Below are 20512 nucleotides of genomic sequence, written 5' to 3'. Positions count from 1 at the left end.
CATCACAAAATTACAGCAGCGTTCGCTTCAGAGTGACTCACCATTCCCTCGTTAAATAAATAAAAAGGGTTTTTTTTAAAAAACTTCTCTCGGAAATTGCATCCAAATAAAATGAGAACAGCAGGTTGCCAATCCCTGGCTGACTGTGCCAAATAGTAACATGAAAGAGTTCCAGCAAATTGAAGATTGGATTGGAATGGAAGAATTTATTGCCAGACTTTGAAAAGAGCTGGAATATATATCGCTGCAGTATGAACAAGCAAGTAGTGTATAAAGATGCCTTTCTAGCATTGCGTAGAATTAGGCCCAACTAGTCTGTGCTGGTTTTGATGCTCCACATGAGCCTCCTCAAACCCATCTCATCTGATCTATCTGCATGGTGACATGGCTATTCGGGAAAATGTTCGATTTCTGAGAATTAGATGAGGTGGGTTTGAGGAGATTACTTCACCAGCACCGATGGAACACACAACCTCTACCACCACAGAGGTCAAGGGTCGCAGACGAATGGGAACACCATCACCTGCAAGTTCCAAATCGCACATCGTCCTGACTTGGAACTATTTCAGCATTCCTTCACTGTCACGGAGTCAGAATCCTGGAACTCTCTTCTTTACAGCAATGTGGACGTACCTGCGCCAGATGGGCTGCAGAGGTTCGCGGCATCTCACCACCCTCCTCCCACAGTCTATAGGAAGAAGATATGGATTCCCCCACTTTTAGATGAAATTGCAAAGCTGACAACAGGGCCACTGACCTTTCTCAAGAGTTCAGCTTCAAATTCAGCCCAGCCCACTCTCAGACAATTTCAGGTTTATTGTATCACCAAGGAATGCTGCAGAGATGTTCGCTAAAATAAAGAAAATTGATAACTAAGAAGGATTTCAGGGTAGGATTCTCCCTTCCTGACACCCCAAAGCCCATCCACCATTCTGCCAGGGGAGAATCAGGAATAGTCGCCACTCGCACTCGGAATGACGCCCAGGCAGTATTCACATTCATTTGGCAGGCAAATTTGTGCAAGGCGGCAATCACGCAGGTTTCCCTTCCTGGTCTTGGGCCGCCATCTTGAAAGGGGACCCCAATCCCTGCTTCTAGTTGCACTCTCCAACCCCCTCCCTGTTGACAAGGGGAGCACCCCAACCCTTCATCAAGGAGGGACATCCACTCACCCACCATGGGAATAACAGGTAACTCCTCCCGCCCCCAATCCACATATGCATGAGGGTGACCCAACTCTCCCACCCGACTCTAGCCACCTGACCCCTAAGCCCCCCCTGTTCATCCACCCTCCCTACCCTGGGCCCCTGTTCAGGCCTCCCCCTTCAGTTCCTGGCCCCTAGCATTGCCAATGGATACTGTCCCTGGCACCATGGCACTAACACCCTGGCAGTGACACCCTAGCCTGGCACAATGAATCATGTGTGGGGGGGGGGGTTCAAGGAGGTGAGCCCATTGCTCCCGTGCCCCTCTGCCACTGCCAGGCTGCAGTGCTCCTCTGGGATGGGGATCCAATGTCTGGACTGTCCCTTCCAGACCTGGGCAACCTGATGATCACTATCGTCATGGAGATCTCAGGTAGCCCTCTCTTCAAATTCTTTATCCTGGTCTGATCTGTTCAAATTCTGAAGTGGCCTCACTCTGAACTGCTCTGTCTGACAGCTGATGAGCAGTCCAGGCAATTCAGTGAGGAATCAAAGCAGCAACACTTTCCCTTACCTAACATCTGCTCCCTCAGACATATGCCTTTGAAACTATAGCTTTGTGAAGTTTCAGAGCCTTCCTAGAAAGCCCTCAACACCTGAAAAGGTTTAAAATCACCCGAGATCCATTGAATTACAAAGCATCCATTCAATTTCACAGAGCAGTACCTGTCACTAGCCTGTGATTGACAGCTTAATGGTTCAGATACAGCTGCTGGGAGGTTTGTTTATTTATCTCTCCCTTGATGCTTGAATGCATCTCAAGCACGCTCCATTGATCCTAACCACAATGTTTGTAAACACCCTTGTTATGATAGACAGCTCCTGGCAACTTCAAAAATTCTAATTGCTTTCTGTAGTTACAAAAGAGAAAGTGATGATGCTATTGAGCAAAGGCTGCCTGAGTTCACCATGCCAAGGGGTCCATCACACCAGGCTAGGCTGTCACTGCCAGGGTGTCAGTGCCATGGTGCCAGGGAGCAGGACATCAATGGCAATGCCAGGGACCTGGAACTGAAGGGTGGTGGCTGAAATGGGGGCAGACGGGGGGATGAGGAAGGGATACAGGGTCGGATGGGGGCAGACGGGTCATCTTCATGCATGCGTGGTGTGGGGTTACCCATTATTCCTGTGGTAGGGGAGGGGGGGGGGAGAGATACCTTTACTTGTTGCTTGATGAGGGGTTGGAGATGCACCCCTTGTCAGCAAGGGGGGGTCAATATTTGTGCTGTTGGGGGAGGGGCCCTGCTGTTGGATTTTGGGATCAGGGAGCCCTTTCTGAATGGCATCTGGAGCCGGAGAGAGATGGGAATCCAACGCATTTACCGCTCACCAGGCTAAACCGCTGGCTTTTAAAGCAGACCAAGCAGGCCAGCAGCACGGTTCGATTCCCGTACCAGCCTCCCCGGACAGGCGCCGGAATGTGGCGACTAGGGGATTTTCACAGTAACTTCATTGAAGCCTACTCGTGACAATAAGCGATTTTCATTTCATTTCATTTCATTTGCATGCCTTAGGACTGTGGCTCGCACCTGGACGCTCCTAGTGTGCCGGGAGCAATCCCAATTTACTGGTGGTGGGAGCACTTAGACTCCAGGATGGAGAATCCTGCCCTACATATTTTGCAGCCTTCGCTATGAAACACACTTTATAATTCTTCTCGTTTTGCATGTCAGTGAAAAGGTAGAGTCAACTTAGAAGCATCCATGATGGAGGATAAAGTGCAACAGGGCAAATGATAAAGGAACCAGCATAAATCAAATGTAACATTAGAAAATAAATTCAAGTTAACAATCAAAATGCAGATAACTACTCAGTTACTTCCGCAGGAAAACAGCTAATCCGTTTGTCAGAGTATCTGTTCAAAATAGATTGATTGAAGTTATATGCTGGAGAATGCATAGCAGCTCAAGCTTCAGTGGAATCTAAGTACCCATCAATTATCACTTTGGTTTTTAAATACTTCGCTGCAGCCCCTAGTACTTTGAATACTGATCAATAAATTCGGAAGATAAGAGCCAGCTGTATACTTAATTCTCTCCAAATGGAAATTGAAACTATTAAAATGTTGTTCATTAGCCTACAAAGAAAAACATTGATTTAGAAATTGTTCTTTGGAAACCTGGAATAATACTGCATGTCATTGACTTAAATGTAGAAAAATGTCCCAAGGCATTACACAGAAATATAATGGACACAGTACCAATGGAATCACAGAATGTTACAGCGCAGGAGGCCATTAAGCCTATCGAGCCAATGCTGACTCTTTACAATTAAGAGCAATTTAGCTAGCGTCACTCTCCACCTTTTCCCCAAACCCCTGCATTCTCTTGCCCATCAGCTTACCATATCCCTTTTCAAAACCCCTCAAATCTTTCCCCAACATGTTCTCAGTGCATTCTAAATTCTAACCACTCGCTGAACAAAAATGTTTCTCCTCATGTTGCTTATGATTCTTTTGCCAATCACTTTGAAACAGTGGCCTCTGGTTCTCAGCCTTTCTGATATGAGTGCAGTTCTCCCCATCCATTATGTCGAGACCCCTCCTGATTTTCTACACATCTATTAGTACTTTTCCTAACCATCACTTCCCGGAGGAGAACAACCAAAACTTCGACCAATTTGACCACGCAACTGAAGTCCTTCATCCCTGGAATGAATCTCGCAAACCTTCTCTGCTCTCTGAAGTCTTTGTGGTGTCCAGAATCAGACACAACACTCCAGTTGAGGCCTAACCAGTGTTTTATAAAGGTTCATCATAGTTCCTTGCTTTTGCACTCTATACCTCAGTTTATAAAGCCGAGGGTTCCATTTGACTTTTAAACCACTTTCTGAACCTGACCTGCCACCTTCAACAGCTCGTGCACCGACATGGCCAGATCTTGCACCCTTTAATTTCCTGTTGCCTCCCTTCAGCCCTCCCATAATGAATCACTTCACGTTTCTCGACATCAGATTTAATCTGCCATGTGTCCACCCTTTCCACCAGCCTGTGTCCTCTCGAAGTCTATCTCGAGCCGACAAAGGAGCTTTTGTGACTTTGTTCTCAGGATATGGACATCTCCAAAAAAGCTATCCTTATAATCCATCCCTAATCGTCCTGAGAAGGTGGTGTTGGGCCTTCCTCGTGAACTGCTGCATTTGGTGGTTTGAAACAACTGTGTGGGTTGTTAGGCAACCTCAGAGGACAGTCCAGTCAATCATGTTGATGTGGGATTGGAGTCACATGTAGAATAGCAGGTTTCCTTCCCAAAGAACTTTAGTGAACCAATTAGGTTTTTAAATGATTATCCAACAGCTTCCTAGACAGTTTTACTGATACCAACCAGCATTTTATTTCCAGGTTTTCATGGTAGGAGGTTATGGAGGAGGTTATAGATTCTTGCCCATACATTTAAGATTGCAATCAAATGAGCAGACATTAGAAGATGTATTTAAACTTGGAGGGTGTTTTGAATATGGAATGTCCTATCAAGAACAAAAGTGGAAATTGAATTAATAATCGCTATTAAAGAGGTAATGGATCAACAATTGAAAAAAGACACTTTAAGAGATATAGGAATTAAACTAAGTGGATAATTGTTTCGAGAACCAGCACAGGAACAATAGGATCAAACATGCAGGAAAGTTTCATGATCCTAATATCTTTGGTCATCAGTTTTTGGCAGAAACAGGTTGCAGGGCAAAACAATAGAAAATATATTTTTTTAAGCTACTGTATAAAATGACTCAAATTGAGGGCGAGCCCTAATACCGAGAAAAATAATAAAATCCTATTAAATGAACGCACCCAGCTGAAAGTAAACGTCCCATAATCAGCATCTCTCCTTGTCACAGGCCAAGCTTTACAACTTCCAATTGATTCATAGCCTCGTATCAGAGTTGTTGCCATTTATCATTGCTGCCTGCTTTCGAGCGCTAAGACCATTTTCAATACGACTGGTATGCCATTGGCTGTATGAATGTCAGTCTTTTCAGGTAAAGTTGAACTCGAAAGAGATTGCCCGTGGAAAATGCAGAGTAGCCAGCAGCATTGTGATGGAGCAGGGTTGGCGGGAAAACTGGACCGAGGTATGGGGCATGCTGGTGGAGCTGCACAAAAGGGGAAATGGGAACTGCAAGGAAGATGTGGAGATCAAAGAACTGGTCAAAGGCGGGGAAGGCAAAATGTACACATTCAAGATCTGCAAAGAAAGGAGGCCAATAAATCTTGTGAGGTTTAGGTGAGCACAAATGAGCTGTTGCAAAGCACACGTCCCTGCTGCGAAATAGAATCCTTTGGTGTCATCCTGTGGTTTCACTGCAGAAGTGCAGACTGTTCGATCGTTTCATTACTCCAGCAGTTTGGATTTTGGAAGTAACATAATCATGAATGAATTTATCATCATAAACGTATATCATGGTAATAGGCAATGAAAAAAAAGCATTAGGGTCAGTTGACATAGGGTCTATCAATGCAATTTGAAATGGATGGTTGTGGCCCAGATAGATTCCACTGAACAAATCTACATGTATAATAGCCACCAGAAAGCGTTTAACCATTAACTTTATTATCTCCTTCAACGATTCCAAATGCTTTCGCACTTAATAAATCGCCTGACCATCGGTTTCACTTTCAAGAAGGGCTTACAACTAAATATCATGCCATAGAAGTTATATCTGCGAATTTATGGAAAAATTAACACTTTTTAAAAAAAACAGCATTGAGAATGGACAACCCGAGTGCCAACTTGTGCCAGCCCTCCTCCCACAACTCCCCCGCTCATTGTCTGCACACATACATGAAAGTGCCCAAAGCTGGCAGGAGCCAGAGTGTCTGCACAGTACATTAATACGTAAATGACCTTTCATTGGGCATTCCATTGAGAAGGCATTGAAAATGCAACAGTCGTCTCCCGTGGAGTTAACAGCCACTCTTGACTAACTGTGCCTAGGGAAACTGATGTGTAATAGCCAGACAGACTTAGTTGCTGCAGAATGAAACTCCACAGAAGGGCTGTGAGGGAAAATCATTGTATCACAAAAAGGTACAATCGGCTGAGATTCATTCTGTGTCAGTGATAATGTCGTCAGGGAGCATTTATGTGAACAATGGGAACACCGATATTATGGTCACCTGACAGAACCTCTTTCTTAATCGCGATTTCCAACCCACTGTAGTTGACAGGGCTCTCAACAATGTCCGATCCATCTCCCGTACCTCTGCCCTCACCTACCTCCCAGAACCAGAATAGGGACCCCTTAGTCCTCACTTTTCACCCCACCAGCCTCCACATTCAAAGAATTATCTTCCGCCAGTTCTGCCAGATCCAGCATGATACCACCACCAAACACATCTTCCCCTCACTCCCCCTGTCAGCATTTCACAGCGACTATTCCCTCCAGAAAACTCTGGTCCACTTCTCCATCACCCCCAACACCTCACCCTCTTCCCAGATACCTTCTCATGCAATTGCAGAGGTGGAACATTTTCGCTTTACCTCCTTCCTGCTCAGCATCCACTTTTTTCAAGTGAGGCAGTGCTTCAAGTGCACCTCCTTCAATCTGGCCCATTGCATTTTCTGCTCCCAATGCGGTCTTCTCTACATTGTAGAGACTAAACGCAGACTGGGTGATCGCTTTACAAAACACATTCGGTCCCTCTGCAAGCAGGACCCAGACTTTTGTTGCTTGCCATTTCAACTCACCATCCTGTTCTCACATCCACATGTCCATCCTTGGCCTGCTGCAACCTTCTAGTGAAGCCCAGCGCAAACAGGAGAAACAACACCCCATCTTTGATTCGGAATATTGCAGCCTTAACATTGAGTTCAACAACTTCAGACTGTGAACTCTCTTCTCCACCATCAGCCCATTTTTATATCTATCAATTCATTTTCATTTCTTCCATCTATGTTTTTCCCTCATTGTTCCCCCCTCCCTCACTTGGATGGTATCTGTTCCCAGTTCTTAGATGCCCTTTACACACTGTTTACCATTGTTCTGCCATTCACATATTCGAATCTCTTTATGTGCCACTATTAGCACCCTTCTCAGCCTTAATCATCCCTATTTACATTCCCTTTCTCTTTCTGTCCACAACATCTTTGTCAATCTCCACCGATTGCTGGTCCTCTATTAATCCCTACCTCTCCTCACACCCCCCCCCCCCCCCCCCCCCCCATCCACAACAGTATAAATCTGAGAGAGTCATCCTGACTTGAAACGTTGGCTCCCTTCTCTCTCCACAGATGCTGTCAGTCCTGCTGCAATTGTCCAGTATTTTCTGTTTTTGTTTATTTACATTATTATGACAGAAACAAGCTTATGATAAGAACCATTTATCAGCGCACCATGAGCGCACCAGTCAGCCAGTCTGGGAGACAAAGAGATGAGAGAAAAGAGACCCTACCCAACAAAGAAAGGGCCCTGCCTCAAATTCCCCAGCAGGCAGAGAAATGGGGTTATCCTTCTGATTTGCAGAACAAAGCCAGATTTTCAACGCAGGAACTCATTTACAATTTCAAATGGAGCGAAGTCAGAAACCTCCTGTTGCCAGGAATAAGGCACTGTGAATTCATTGGCAGAATCTTCCCACCTCCATTTTCTTCAGCGAAGCAAAAAATCATCGGGCCTGCAATGTTTGCAGCCTCCACCTCAAAAGATAAGCATATTACACACTTTTTCCCTCAAATCCTCAGTGCATGCTACCTTTTTGGTAACCTTGTGTGTGTGGACCTGGTGTGTATGTGTGAATGGGTGGTGTTGCAATCACATTCAGGTGTTGAGAAGTAAACATTTATTTTATTTTTTAAACTTACAAGGATATATGTCTTGCATCTGTTCTTGAGAGCCACAACACTCACGGGGGTTGAAATAACTTATTCTTTCAAACACATCAGGTTGTGGGCAGTCAAGAGGTGGGTGAAACGAGGAAACCATCCTGCCACCTCTCCTCTGTCTGTGAAACAAAAAAGATTTAAATCTTTTCAAAATCATGGTTTGGAATTTTGAAATAGTGGAGAGGTTTTCTGTCATGGTGGAATTCCCAGATTTGGCTGACCCACCCCCAAACCTGACATTCCCATCTTCACTGGCATGTGGGATTTGTGGACGCAGCTGGCCATTTAAACCACCAGCTGCCTCCAGTGAAGTGGGATTTTGGAATAACAGGAGTGTGGAATCTCGTATACGCAGATTAGATCAGATAAGACAATGCCAGGACTTAGTGAATGCCTTTGTATAGGCAGGAGTACCCCTTTGGAGAAGCAGACCCACCCCTTTGGATAGGGCCCTGGGACACCTTTGGTCGAGGTAAGGCACCCTTTGGGATTGGGAAAAGTGAACACGCTTATGCACTTCTTACACAAAAACCTATTGGCACTGTCAAGTTGTCAAAGAGCTGTCCAGCTGTCAAGGAAGTGTTGAAGAACTGCCAACCTGTCAAAGAGCTCTCCAGCTGATAAACCAGTCAAATCTATCCAGGATGTATCAAATCTGTAAAGGAACTGGCCGAAGATATTAGGTGAGATGACATGAAGGGGCTAATGGAAAAGTATGGTTGTTGGCGGACATGGATTGGCACGGGTTGACATAGGGGCTAAGAGCCAAAGGGGGAGGTAATAGGGCATTAAGTTCACATGGGGTATGGGGCAATATGGGATGGGTAGAGGGGCTTGGGTTGGCATAGTTTGGCATGGATAGGGCATTGGGAATGTGTGTGGGGAATGAGGAGTGAGTCCTGGAGGCCTCATTGCTATTATTTATTTAAGCACAGTGCCGGAGCAGAGAGGCCTGCCTTTGCACATACAAGCTCCATATCCTATTCTGTTATATTCTTCATGCTTCAGCCTGGATGTAGGAGTCACTGGTTAGACCAGAATGTATTGCCCATCCCTAGTTGCCCTTCAGAAGGTGGTGGTGAGTTGCCTTCCTGAAGAATAATTTTTGCCTCATTAAAGAATGATTTTTGTCCTCTTCTCCTGTTATTGGGATATGAGCATTGTGGGCATTTACTGCCCATTCCTAATTGGTCTTGAGATGGTGCTGGTGAGCCACTTTTTTGAACTGCTGTAGTCAATGTGGTCAAGATACACCCACATTGATTTTTGGGAGGGAGCTTTAGGAATTTGACCCAGCGAAGATGAAGGGACCGGGCAATGTTTTGAAGTGAAGATGGTTTATTATATGGAGGGGTCATTGGAGGTGGTGCGATTCCAATGCATCTGCGTCCCTTGTTGTTCTAGGTGGTAGAGATTATGGGTTTGGAAGGTGCTGTCAAAGAAACCTTGGTGAGTGGCTGCAGTGCATCTTGTAAATGATTCATGCTGCTGCAGTGCATTGGTGGTGAAACGAGTCAATGTTTAAGGTGGTTTATGGAGTTGTGTCTTGGATAGTGTCTAGCCTCTTAAATATTGTTGGAGATGCACACATCCAGGCAAATGGAGAGAATTACAATCATACTCTTGACGGCCTTGTAATTTGCTTGTTGATATTTTGGGGAAGCAGGAAGTAAGTTACTTATTGTAGAATTCCCAGCCTCTGATCTCACTTGTTTTTTTTTCTTTAACTATTCACAATGTTGTGTGAAAAGCATTCACACTACAACTGTAGGATTAGGGTGGCACAGTGATTAGCAAAGGCTATGGGCCCTGACAATATCCCGGCAATAGTACTGAAGACTTGTGCTCCAGAACTTGCCGCATCCCGGGCCAAGCTGTTCCAGTACAGCTACAACACTGGCATCTACCTGGCAATGTGGCAATTTGCCCAGGTGTGCCCTGTACACAAGAAACAGGACAAATCCAACCCAGCCAATTACCGTCCTATCAATCTACTCTCCATCATCAGCAAAGTGATGGAAGGAGTCATCAACAATGCTATCAAGCGGCACTTACTCAGCAATAACCTTCTCACGGACGCTCAGTTTGGTTTCTGCCAGGGTCACTCAGCTCCTGACCTCATTACAGCCTTGGTTCAAACATGGACAAAAGAGCTGAATGCCAGAGGTGAGGTGAGAGTGACTGCCCTTGACATTAAGGCAACATTTGACCGAGTATGGCATCAAGGAGCCCTAGCTAAACTGGAGTCAATGGGAATCAGGGGGGTAACTCTCTGCTGGTAGGAATCATACCTGGCACAAAGGAAGGTGGTTGTGGTGGCTGGACGTCAATCATCTCAACTTAAGGCATCACTGCAGGAGTTTCTTAGGGTAGTGTCCGAGGCCCAACCATCTTCAGCTGTTTCATCAATGACCTCCCTTCCATCATAAGGTCAGAAGTGGGATGTTTGCGGATCACTGCACAATGTTCAGCACCATTTGTGACTCCTCAGATAATGAAGCAGCCCATGTCCATGTCCAAATGCAGCAAGACCTGGACAATATCTAGGCTTGGGCTGACAGATGGCAAATTACATTTGCGCGATACAAGTTCCAGGCAATGATCATGTCCTACAAAAGAGGATCTAACCACTGCCCCTTATCATTTGACAACATTACCATCGCTGAATCCCCCATAATCAACATCCTGGCAGTTACCATTGATCAGAAACTGAACTGGAGCAGCTACATTAATACTGTGGCTACCTGGGCAGATCAAAGACTCGGAATCTTATGGTGAGTAACTCACTTTCTGACACCCCCAAAGCTTATCCATCATCTACGAGGCACAAGTCAGGAGTGTAATGGAATACTCTCTACTTGCTTGGATGTGTGCAGCTCTAAAAACACTCAAGAAGCTTGATGGCATCCAGGATAAAGAAGTGCACTTGATTGCTCCCCCTTCCACAAACATTCAAAGCCTCCATCGTCGACAAACAGTGGCAGCCACGTAAAGAGGGTGGCACAGTAACACAGTGGTCAGCACTGTTGCTTCACATCGCCAGGGTCCCAGGTTTGATTCCCGGCTTGGGTCACTGTCTGTGCAGAATGCATATTCTCCCCATGTCTACGTGGGTTTCCTCCGGGTGCTCCGGTTTCCTCCTACAAGTGGCAACACGGTAGCATGGTGGTTAGCATAAATGCTTCACAGCTCCAGGGTCCCAGGTTCGATTCCCGGCTGTGTCACTGTCTGTGTGGAGTCTGCACGTCCTCCCCGTGTGTGCGTGGGTTTCCTCCGGGTGCTCCGGTTTCCTCCCACAGTCCAAAGATGTGCGGGTTAGGTGGATTGGCCATGCTAAATTGCCCGTAGTGTCCTAATAGTAAGGTTAAGGGGGGGAGTTGTTGGGTTATGGGTATAGGGTGGATACGTGGGTTTGAGTGGGGTGATCATTGCTCGGCGCGACATCGAGGGCCGAAGGGCCTGTTCTGTGCTGTACTGTTCTATGTTCTATGTTCTAAGTCCCGAACGACGTGCTGTTTGGTGAATTGGCCATTCTGAATTCTCCCTATGTACACCTGAACAGGTGCCGTATTGTGGCAACTGGGGGCTATTCACAATAACTTAATTGCAGTGATAATGTAAGCCTACTTGTGACAATAAAGATTATTATTATTGCCATGTACAAGATGCACTGCAGTAACTCACCAAGGTTCCTTAGACAGCACCTTCCAAACCCACAAGCACTACCCTCTAGAAGGACAAGAGCAGCAGATACCTGGGAACCCCACCACCTGGAGATTCCCCTTCAAGTAACTCACTACCTGACTTAGAAATATAATGCCATTCCTTCACTGTCACTGGGGTGACAGCCTGGAGCCCTCCCTAACAGCATAGTGGGTGTACCTACACATGAACAACTGCAGCGGTTCAAGAAGGCAACTCACCACCACCTTCTGAAGGGCAACTGGGGATGGGCAATAACTGCTGACTAACCAGCGACACCCACATCCCATGAATGAATTTTAAAACAGTACGGCTGCCTCACAGAGCCAGGGACCTGGGTTCAATTCCAGCCTCAGGTGTCTGTCCGTGTGGACTTTCTCCTCGTGTCTTAGTGGGTTTCCTCTGGGTGCTCCCGTTTCCTCCCATAGTCCAAAGATGTGCAAGTTTGGTGGATTGGGCCGAAGTAAGGTGTTTTTACAGAGGGTTGGTGGAGACTCGATAGGCTGAATAGCCTCCTTCTGTACTGTAGGAATTCTATGGTTCTCGTCCAAGACAGTTTAATTGAACATATTGGAAGTGCCACACAAAAAAGTCCAAAGTCTAATCAGTTAATCTTCTACCCTCCTGATAGTCTCATTTTACAATGAGAATGGAGTCACTGATTTATCAGATTAAATGAATCTCTGTCAGTGAATCTACAACAACTTGTAAATTTCCTATCTCACTTGTTACAAGACAAATGTGTGGAAACAAGGAGGGATATGGTCCACAGCACACGAGTGTCATTGACCATTTCCAGCAAGAACATGTGAAATCACCTCCCCTTGACATTCAATGGAATTAATATAATTTGAATCTCCCACCATCAAAATGCTGGAAGGTGGTTGCCAGAAATTTATCTGGATCACCACATAAGTATTGCAGCTGCAAGTGGAGACTCGTCCATCACATTCCTGATTTGTGCCTAATAAATGGCTGAAAGTGAGGGTTGGGGAGGGAAGGCAAGCAGGCGGATCAGGCAGTGGGAGAGGCGGGAGACAGAAGGGTTGGTAACAAGGAGGAATAGTGTGGTAAACCACTGTTAGTGTATTATATGTATTGTGGTAAACTGTTACAGTACTACATGTATTGTGGTAAACCACTGCCTGATGGCTCCGCCTGTGGCTCCTCCCCTCAGGCTCGGTATAAAGGTGGCTGACCTCCAGCCCTGCCCCAGTTCGGGATCAGTGGCCAGGAGGCTCTGTTTAGCTTATTAAAGCCACAGTTTCGTTCACTACTCGTCTTGTGTTAATTGATGGCGCATCAATTTAATAAGCTAAACTTTTCAGATGAATTCATCACTCAAGCCTAATCACCTGTAGCTGAACCCACAAGCAGCCGACGCCACTGCGACATTCGAGCACTGGCTAAGCTGCTTTGAAGCTTACCTCGGATCCTCCACCGACGACATCATTGACCTCCAAAAGCTTCAAATACTCAACGCACGTGTGAGCCCGCAAGTTTTCCTTCTTATCAGAGACGCCGCCTCGTATACGGAGGCGATAATGCTGCTGAAGGGACAGTGCGTAAAGGCAGTAAACGGGGTGTATGCCAGGCACCTCCTTGCCACGAGGCAACAACGCCCCGGCGAATCACAAGCCAAATTTCTGCGTGCCTTGCGGGTATTCGGCCGGAACTGTGCTTGCCAGGTAGTATCGGCTGTCCAACACACGGAGCTGCTGATCAGGGACGCCCATGTCGTGGGCATAATTCCAATTACATCCGCCAGCGCTTGCTAGAAGGGGGTACACTCGGCCTCCCAGAGACAGTGCAGCTCTCAAACTTGCTGGAAGTGGCTTTCCAGAACATGGAGGCCTACATGTGGCACCCTCATGGACGTCGTGGGCGCCGCCATCACCCAACTCGAGTGCGGCGCAAGCCTGTGTCGTGCAGCAGCCCGCCTTGGGTGGGAGATATAAGAGGGTTGTCCGAGGTAGGTTCTTTACTCAGAGAGCGGTTAGGGTGTGGAATGGACTGCCTGCTGTGATAGTGGAGTCGGACACTTTAGGAACTTTTAAGCGGTTATTGGATAGGCACATGGAGCACACCAGAATGACAGGGAGTGGGATAGCTTGATCTTGGTTTCAGACAATGCTCGGCACAACATCGAGGGCCGAAGGGCCTGTTCTGTGCTGTACTGTTCTATGTTCTATGTAACTCCAGAAGCCCAAAATGCTACTTTTGCGGCCAGGGTAAGCACCCCAGACAACGCTGCCCTGCACGGAACGCGATTTGCAATGGGTGTGGGAGGAAGGGCCACTTTGCCAAAGTCTGCCAGGCCCGAACTGTCACTAAAGTTCCTAGGCCCAGCAGTGCTGTTTGTTGCCTGGTGGGACCGCCCCCATCTGCCACGGCACCTGCCATGTGCGACCCATGTGTGCCGCCATCTTCGCTGCCACCTGCCATGTCCGACCCATGGGGGCCGCCATCTTGGCCGCCATCTTTTATTCCACCCTCCACGCGCAACCCATGGAGGCCGCCATCTTTGATGCCACTTTTGATGCCACCAGCCACGCGCAAATCATGGGGGCCGCCATTTTGGAACCAGTCCGCCGCCTCCCGGGACCCCTGTTCACCCAGTCGTACGCTGGCCCCACTACCTCTGACCGGGCCACCCACCACCTTCCGAAGCTCTCCTCCATCACATTCGACCAATCTCGACCTCATCATCTCACAAAATCCACGAAGAACGCCGAGATCCACGGGCACGAGATGGCCTGCCTCTTTGACTCCGGGAGCACAGACAGCTTTATCCACCCAGATACGGTAAGGCGCTGCTCCCTGCCAATTTTACCCGTGACCCAGAAAATCTCCCTGGCTTCCAGTTCACATGCCATAGAAATCTGGGGGTACTGTGTCACGACCCTTTCGGTACAGGGCGTAGAGTACACTCACTTTATATTCTACGTCCTTCCCTCTCTCTGCGCTGCCCTATTACTGGGGCTCGAATTTCAGTGCCACCTCCAAAGTCTTACCTTAAAGTTCGGTGGACCCCTGCCCCCCTCCCCTCACCGTCTATAGCAGGGGTGGGCAAACTTTTCCGTGCAAGGGCCACATTCAGAAATTCACAATTTTAAAGGGCCGCATAGTATATTAAGTAAAATAATTACTTCACCCGGTTATGATTCTGGGCGCCTCATATAGAACATAGAACATAGAACAGTACAGCACAGAACAGGCCCTTCGGCCCTCGATGTTGTGCCGAGCAATGATCACCATACTCAAGTCAACGTATCCACCCTATACCAGTAAGTAACCCAACAGCCCCCCCCCCCTCCCCCCCATTAACCTTAAAAAAAAAAATTTTTTTTTTAAACAATTTTTAAAAAAAAATTTTTTTTTTTTTAATGACTTGGTGGGCCGCATGAAGACCTTTGGTGGGCCGCATGCGGCCCGCGGGCCGTAGTTTGCCCACCCCTGGTCTATAGCCTAGTGGCCCTCAAGGTTGCCCCATCCTCGCTCTTCGCTAACCTCACCCCCCGGAATGTAAGCCCGTCACCACTAGGAGCAGACGATACAGTGCCTGGGACAAGACCATTGTCAGGTCGGAGGTCAGCGACTCCTCCGAGAAAGGATCATTGAGGCTAGTACCAGCCCCTGGAGAGCCCAAGTAGTAATCGTCAAGACTGGGGAGAAGCACTGGATGGTCATCGACTACAGTCAGACCATCAAGCGGTACAGGCAGCTCGATGCGTACCCCGTCCTCCGCATATCTGACATGGTCAATCAGATTGCGCAGTATCGAGTCTTCTCCACAGTTGACTTGAAGTCCACGTACCACCAGCTCCCCATCCGCCCGGAGGACCTCCAATACACTGCCTTTGAGGCAGATGGCGTCTCTACCACTTCCTCAGGGTTCCCTTCGGCGTCACCAATGGGGTCTCGGTCTTCCAGCGAGAAATGGACCGAATGGTTGACCAGTACTGGTTGTGGGCCACGTTCCCGTACCTAGATAATGTCACCATCTGCGGCCATGACCAACAGGACCATGACGCAAACCTCCGGCATTTCCTCCACACCGCTAAGCTCCTTAACCTCACATACAATAAGGAGAAATGCATTTTCCGCACAACCCGCCTAGCCATCCTTGGCTACATTGTGGAAAACAGAGTTCTAGGGCCTGACCCCGACTGCATGCGCCCCCTCCTGGAACTTCCCCTCCCCCATTGCCCAAGGCCCTGAAGAGATGCCTGGGGTTCTTCTCTATTATGCCCAGTGGTTTCCCATTTATGCGGACAAGGCCCGTCCACTCATTAAATCCACCATTTTTCCTCTGACCGCTGAAGCCCGCCTGGCCTTCCACCGCATCAAAGCAGATATTGCCAAAGCTGCGATGCAAGCTGTGGACGAGTCCATTCCGTTCCAGGTGGAGAGCGATGCATCAGACTTTGCCCTGGTTGCTACCCTCAACTAGGCGGGCAGGCCCATGACTTTCGTCTCCCGTACCCTCCATGCCTCCGAAATTCGGCACTCCTCCGTCGAAAAGGAAGCCCAAGCGATTGTGGAAGCTGTACGACATTGGCGGCATTACCTGGCCAGCAGGCGATTCACTCTCCTCACTGACCAACGGTCGGTTGCTTTCATGTTTGATAATACACAACGGAGCAAGATCAAGAACGACAAGATTCTGAGGGGGAGAATCGAACTCTCCAACTACAACTACAATATCTTGTACCGACCTGGGAAGCTCAAGGAGCCCCCAGATGCTCTATCCCGTGGTACAGGTGCCAGCGCACAAGTAGACTGACTTTGGGCCCTCCACAATGACCGCTGTCACCCGGGGGTCACCCGTTTTTTTCATTTTATCAAGGCTCGCAACCTGCCTTACTCCATCGAGGTCAGGACCATGACCAAGGACTGCCAGGTCTGCGCGGAGTGAAAACCACACTTCTATCAGCCCGACAGAGCACACCTGGTAAAGGCTTCCTGCCCCTTTGAGTACCTCAGCATCGACTTCAAAGGGCCCCTCCCCTCCACTGACCATAACATGTACTTCCTCTTTGCCATCCCATGCCCTGATATGACCTCTGCCACTGTCATCAAGGCCCTGCACAGTCTCTTCACCTTGTTCGGGGTTCCTCCTTCATGAGCGACGAGTCGCGTCAGTTCCTGCTTAGCAAGGGCATCGCCTCGTGCAGGACGACCAGCTACAACCCCTGGGGAAACGGACAGGTGGAGAGGGAGAACGTGATGGTCTGGAAGGCCATCCTTCTGGCCCCACGGTCTAGGAGTCTCCCAGTATCCCGCTGACAGGAGGTTCTTCCCGATGAGCTCCACTCCATCCGGTCGCCCCTGTGCACTGCCACTAATGAGACCCCTCACAAACGTATGTTTTCCTTCCCTAGGAAGTCCACCTTAGGGGCCTCACTCCCGTCGTGGCTGACAGTCCCAGGGCACGTCCTCCTCCGGAAGCATGCAAGGGGTCATAAATCGGATCCCCTCGTCGATAAGGTCCTGCTCCTCCATGCCAACACACAATTTGCCTACGTGGCACATCATGACGGGCGGCAGGACACATTTTCCCTCCGGGATTTGGCACCTGCAGGTTCCCCAGCGACCATCACCACCACCCCCGACCCTACACCGTCTCCCTCCACCACTACCCGGCTACTTCAGGATTTGGCACCCGCAGGCCACCGGCGACCATCACCACCATCCCCGCCCACACACCGACCCCCCTCCACCGACTCAACTACTGGCCGATGAAGAAGACAACATGCTCCCGGGTGCGCAGGTCTTGACACCAGTGCATACACCACAGCCGGGACTGAGGCGATCACGGCGGAAGGTCAAAACCCCCGACAGACTCGACCTTTAAGTTTACATCACCCCGCTGGACTCTTTTTTAACAGGGGGTGAATGTGGTAAACCACTGTTAGTGCATTATATGTATTGTGGTAAACTGTTACTGTACTACATGTATTGTGGTAAACAACTGCCTGATGGCTACGCCTGTGGCTCCTCCCCTCAGGCTCGGTATAAAGGTGGCTGACCTCTGGCCCTGCCCCAGTTCGGGATCAGTGGCCAGGAGGCTTCCTGTTTAGCTTATTAAAGCCACAGTTTCGTTCACTACTCGTCTTGTGTTAATTGGTGGCACATCAAATAGAAAGCAGGAGGATCAAGGAGCTGGTCACATACAGAAGATACTGTTAAAATGGGAATCCCGATGCTAAGTGAGCATACGGGCCATATTACAGCTGCAACATTAAAACGGTCTGACTTAAAATGGAGCAACTTGAATCTGAGGCCTATCGTAATAGACTGAATGGTTAGTTCAATTACTTTTTGGTTTGTTCAATGAATAACAAAAAAAACAGCAGAAAAGCAAACAACTCCCGCTTTAAATGTACCATTCACTAACCATCTAATGCTACAGCTAACACTTAACAACTCAAATAATTTCTTCAGACAGTTTTGATCTGCCACTTATATTCCTCACTGAGGTGATAAATAACAAAAATCGTACAAATATGAAAGCTATTAAATTTAGATAATTGATGAATCAATATTAGAAAAGCAAATTTCCCTCGGACAGGTCTGGAATCTAAAGTTTCAGGGGCTCACTGAAAGTAGGCAGCATTACATTTTACAATAGCAGTATTGAAAAATGACCCATGGGTCAAAACTTTACAGTTTAAAGTTTTATAGCCAGACATACCTACAAAACGTAATCAAGTCTGTATAATTTGTCATGGGGGGGGTCACATGACCTCCTCGACTGAGGCCTCAGTAAACCACAGAGGTCAGTGACGCCCAGCCAATCAGGGCAAGGCATACGCGATTAAAGCAGGCTGAAGGCCTTTAAAACATACAGAACAGACCCAGTCTAGGAAAAGAATTGGAGACACTGGCTGGTGTTGTAATGTTCCTGGATGCGCTCTGTAAATAGTTTTTGTCTCCAAATAAACCGTTTGTTGCTGTTGTCTGCTGATGGTTGCCTGGACTTCCTGTTATTACATGGGCGACGAGGGTGGGATGAGTAACTATTACGGTAGATTCCTTCTGAATCTGGCCACCCTGTTAGCGCCATTGCATGCATTTTTAAAAATAAATAAATTTAGAGTACCCAATTCATCTTTTCCAATTAAGGGGCAATTTAGAGTGGCCAATCCATCTAGCCTGCACATCTTTGCGTTGTGGGGGTGAGACCCACGCAAACACCAAACGGACAGTGACCCAGAGCCGGGATTGAATTTGGGATCTCGCCGCCATGAGGCAGCAGTGCTAACCACTGTGCCACCCAACGCCATTGCATGCTCTGATGAAGAAATACCAGAAATGGTTTGGAAAGCATCCCAGGAAGGGGCCTTCAATCAAGGGAAACAACGTCTTCAGTCCACTAGTTTACTGATCCATTTTGACCCTCAAAAATAACTTGCCCTCGCCTGTGATGCATCTCCATATGGAATTGGAACCGTACTTTCTCATCGATTTGCCAATGGAACAAACAGGCCCATCGCTTAGTTAACCTTTCCTGTTGAGGCAGAGAAGGGGGTCTCTCAAATTGGAAAGGAGGCATTGGCGGTCATGTTCAGCGTTAAGAAATTCGACTAATACGTCTATGGAAGGCAGTTCCGTCGACGATGGATCACAAACTCTTGTTACGATTATTATTCAAGGAGGATAAGGCAATTCCCCCCATTGCCTCTGTCCAAATACAATGCTGAGCATTGCTACTGTCAGCCTATGAATGTACATCTGGGGCCCAGATATGTAAAGCGGATGCCTTGATGCGTCTCTCATAGGCTCCACATCCCTACTTTTGTCCAAGGAAGTCACGATGATTTTAAACTTCCTGGAGACATTACCAGTGTCGGCAAGTCAAATCATGCCATGAACACAAAAAGACACTATCCTGTCAAAAATCAAGCATATGATTTTGAATGGTGGTTTCTCTGCTCCTGTTTTGGAAATGTTAAAGCCTTATTTGACCAGGAGATGTCATAATATACATCTATGAATATAATGGAGTGCAGACAGGCAGTGATTGACACACAGGATGACCAGTAAGCACACAGAACAGAGCAGCCAATCACCAGACAGGACACGACCACTATAAAGCCAGAGGGCATCAGTTTTCCCGCTCTCTCTGATCCAGCCTCTGAGACAGTCAGAGCTCGGGTTTGGGTGTCACTGTTCTGTTTAACGGGCAGCACGGTAGCACAGTGATTAGCACAGTTGCTTCACAGCTCCAGGGTCCCAGGTTCGATTCCTGGCTTGGGTCATTATCTGTGCGGAGTCTGCACGTTCTCCCCGTGTCTGTGTGGGTTTCCTCCGGGTGCTCCAGTTTCCTCCCACAGTCCAAAGATGTGCAGGTTAGGTGGATTGTCCGTGCTAAATTCCGCTGAGTGTCAAAAGGTTCAGTGGGGTTATTGGGTTACGGGGATAGGGTGGAGGTGTGGGCATAGGTCGGGTGCTCTTTCCAAGGGCCAGTGCAGACTCGATGAGCTGTATGGCCTCCTTCTGCACTGTAAATTCTATGATCTATGATCTGTTCTGGGTCTCAGTAGACAGCTGTTATTGAAAGAGTTGCATAATGTCCACCGGGCATATCTGAAATGAAGATGTTGGCACGGAGCTACATGTGGTGGCCCGGCATTGACACCGACATTGGTCAAGCATTGCGACCAATGTCAAGAACAATGGAACTTGCCCACTGCCACCCCTCTGCACCCCCGGGAATGGTCTGGGAGGCCTGGGTGAAGGTACACGTCAACTGGGCCCTTTCATGGGGACCATGTTTCCTTT

Source organism: Scyliorhinus canicula, chromosome 16, assembly GCF_902713615.1.
Source record: "Scyliorhinus canicula chromosome 16, sScyCan1.1, whole genome shotgun sequence".
In the NCBI taxonomy this organism is placed as follows: domain Eukaryota; kingdom Metazoa; phylum Chordata; class Chondrichthyes; order Carcharhiniformes; family Scyliorhinidae; genus Scyliorhinus; species Scyliorhinus canicula.
Note: the sequence above shows the minus strand (reverse complement) of the source record.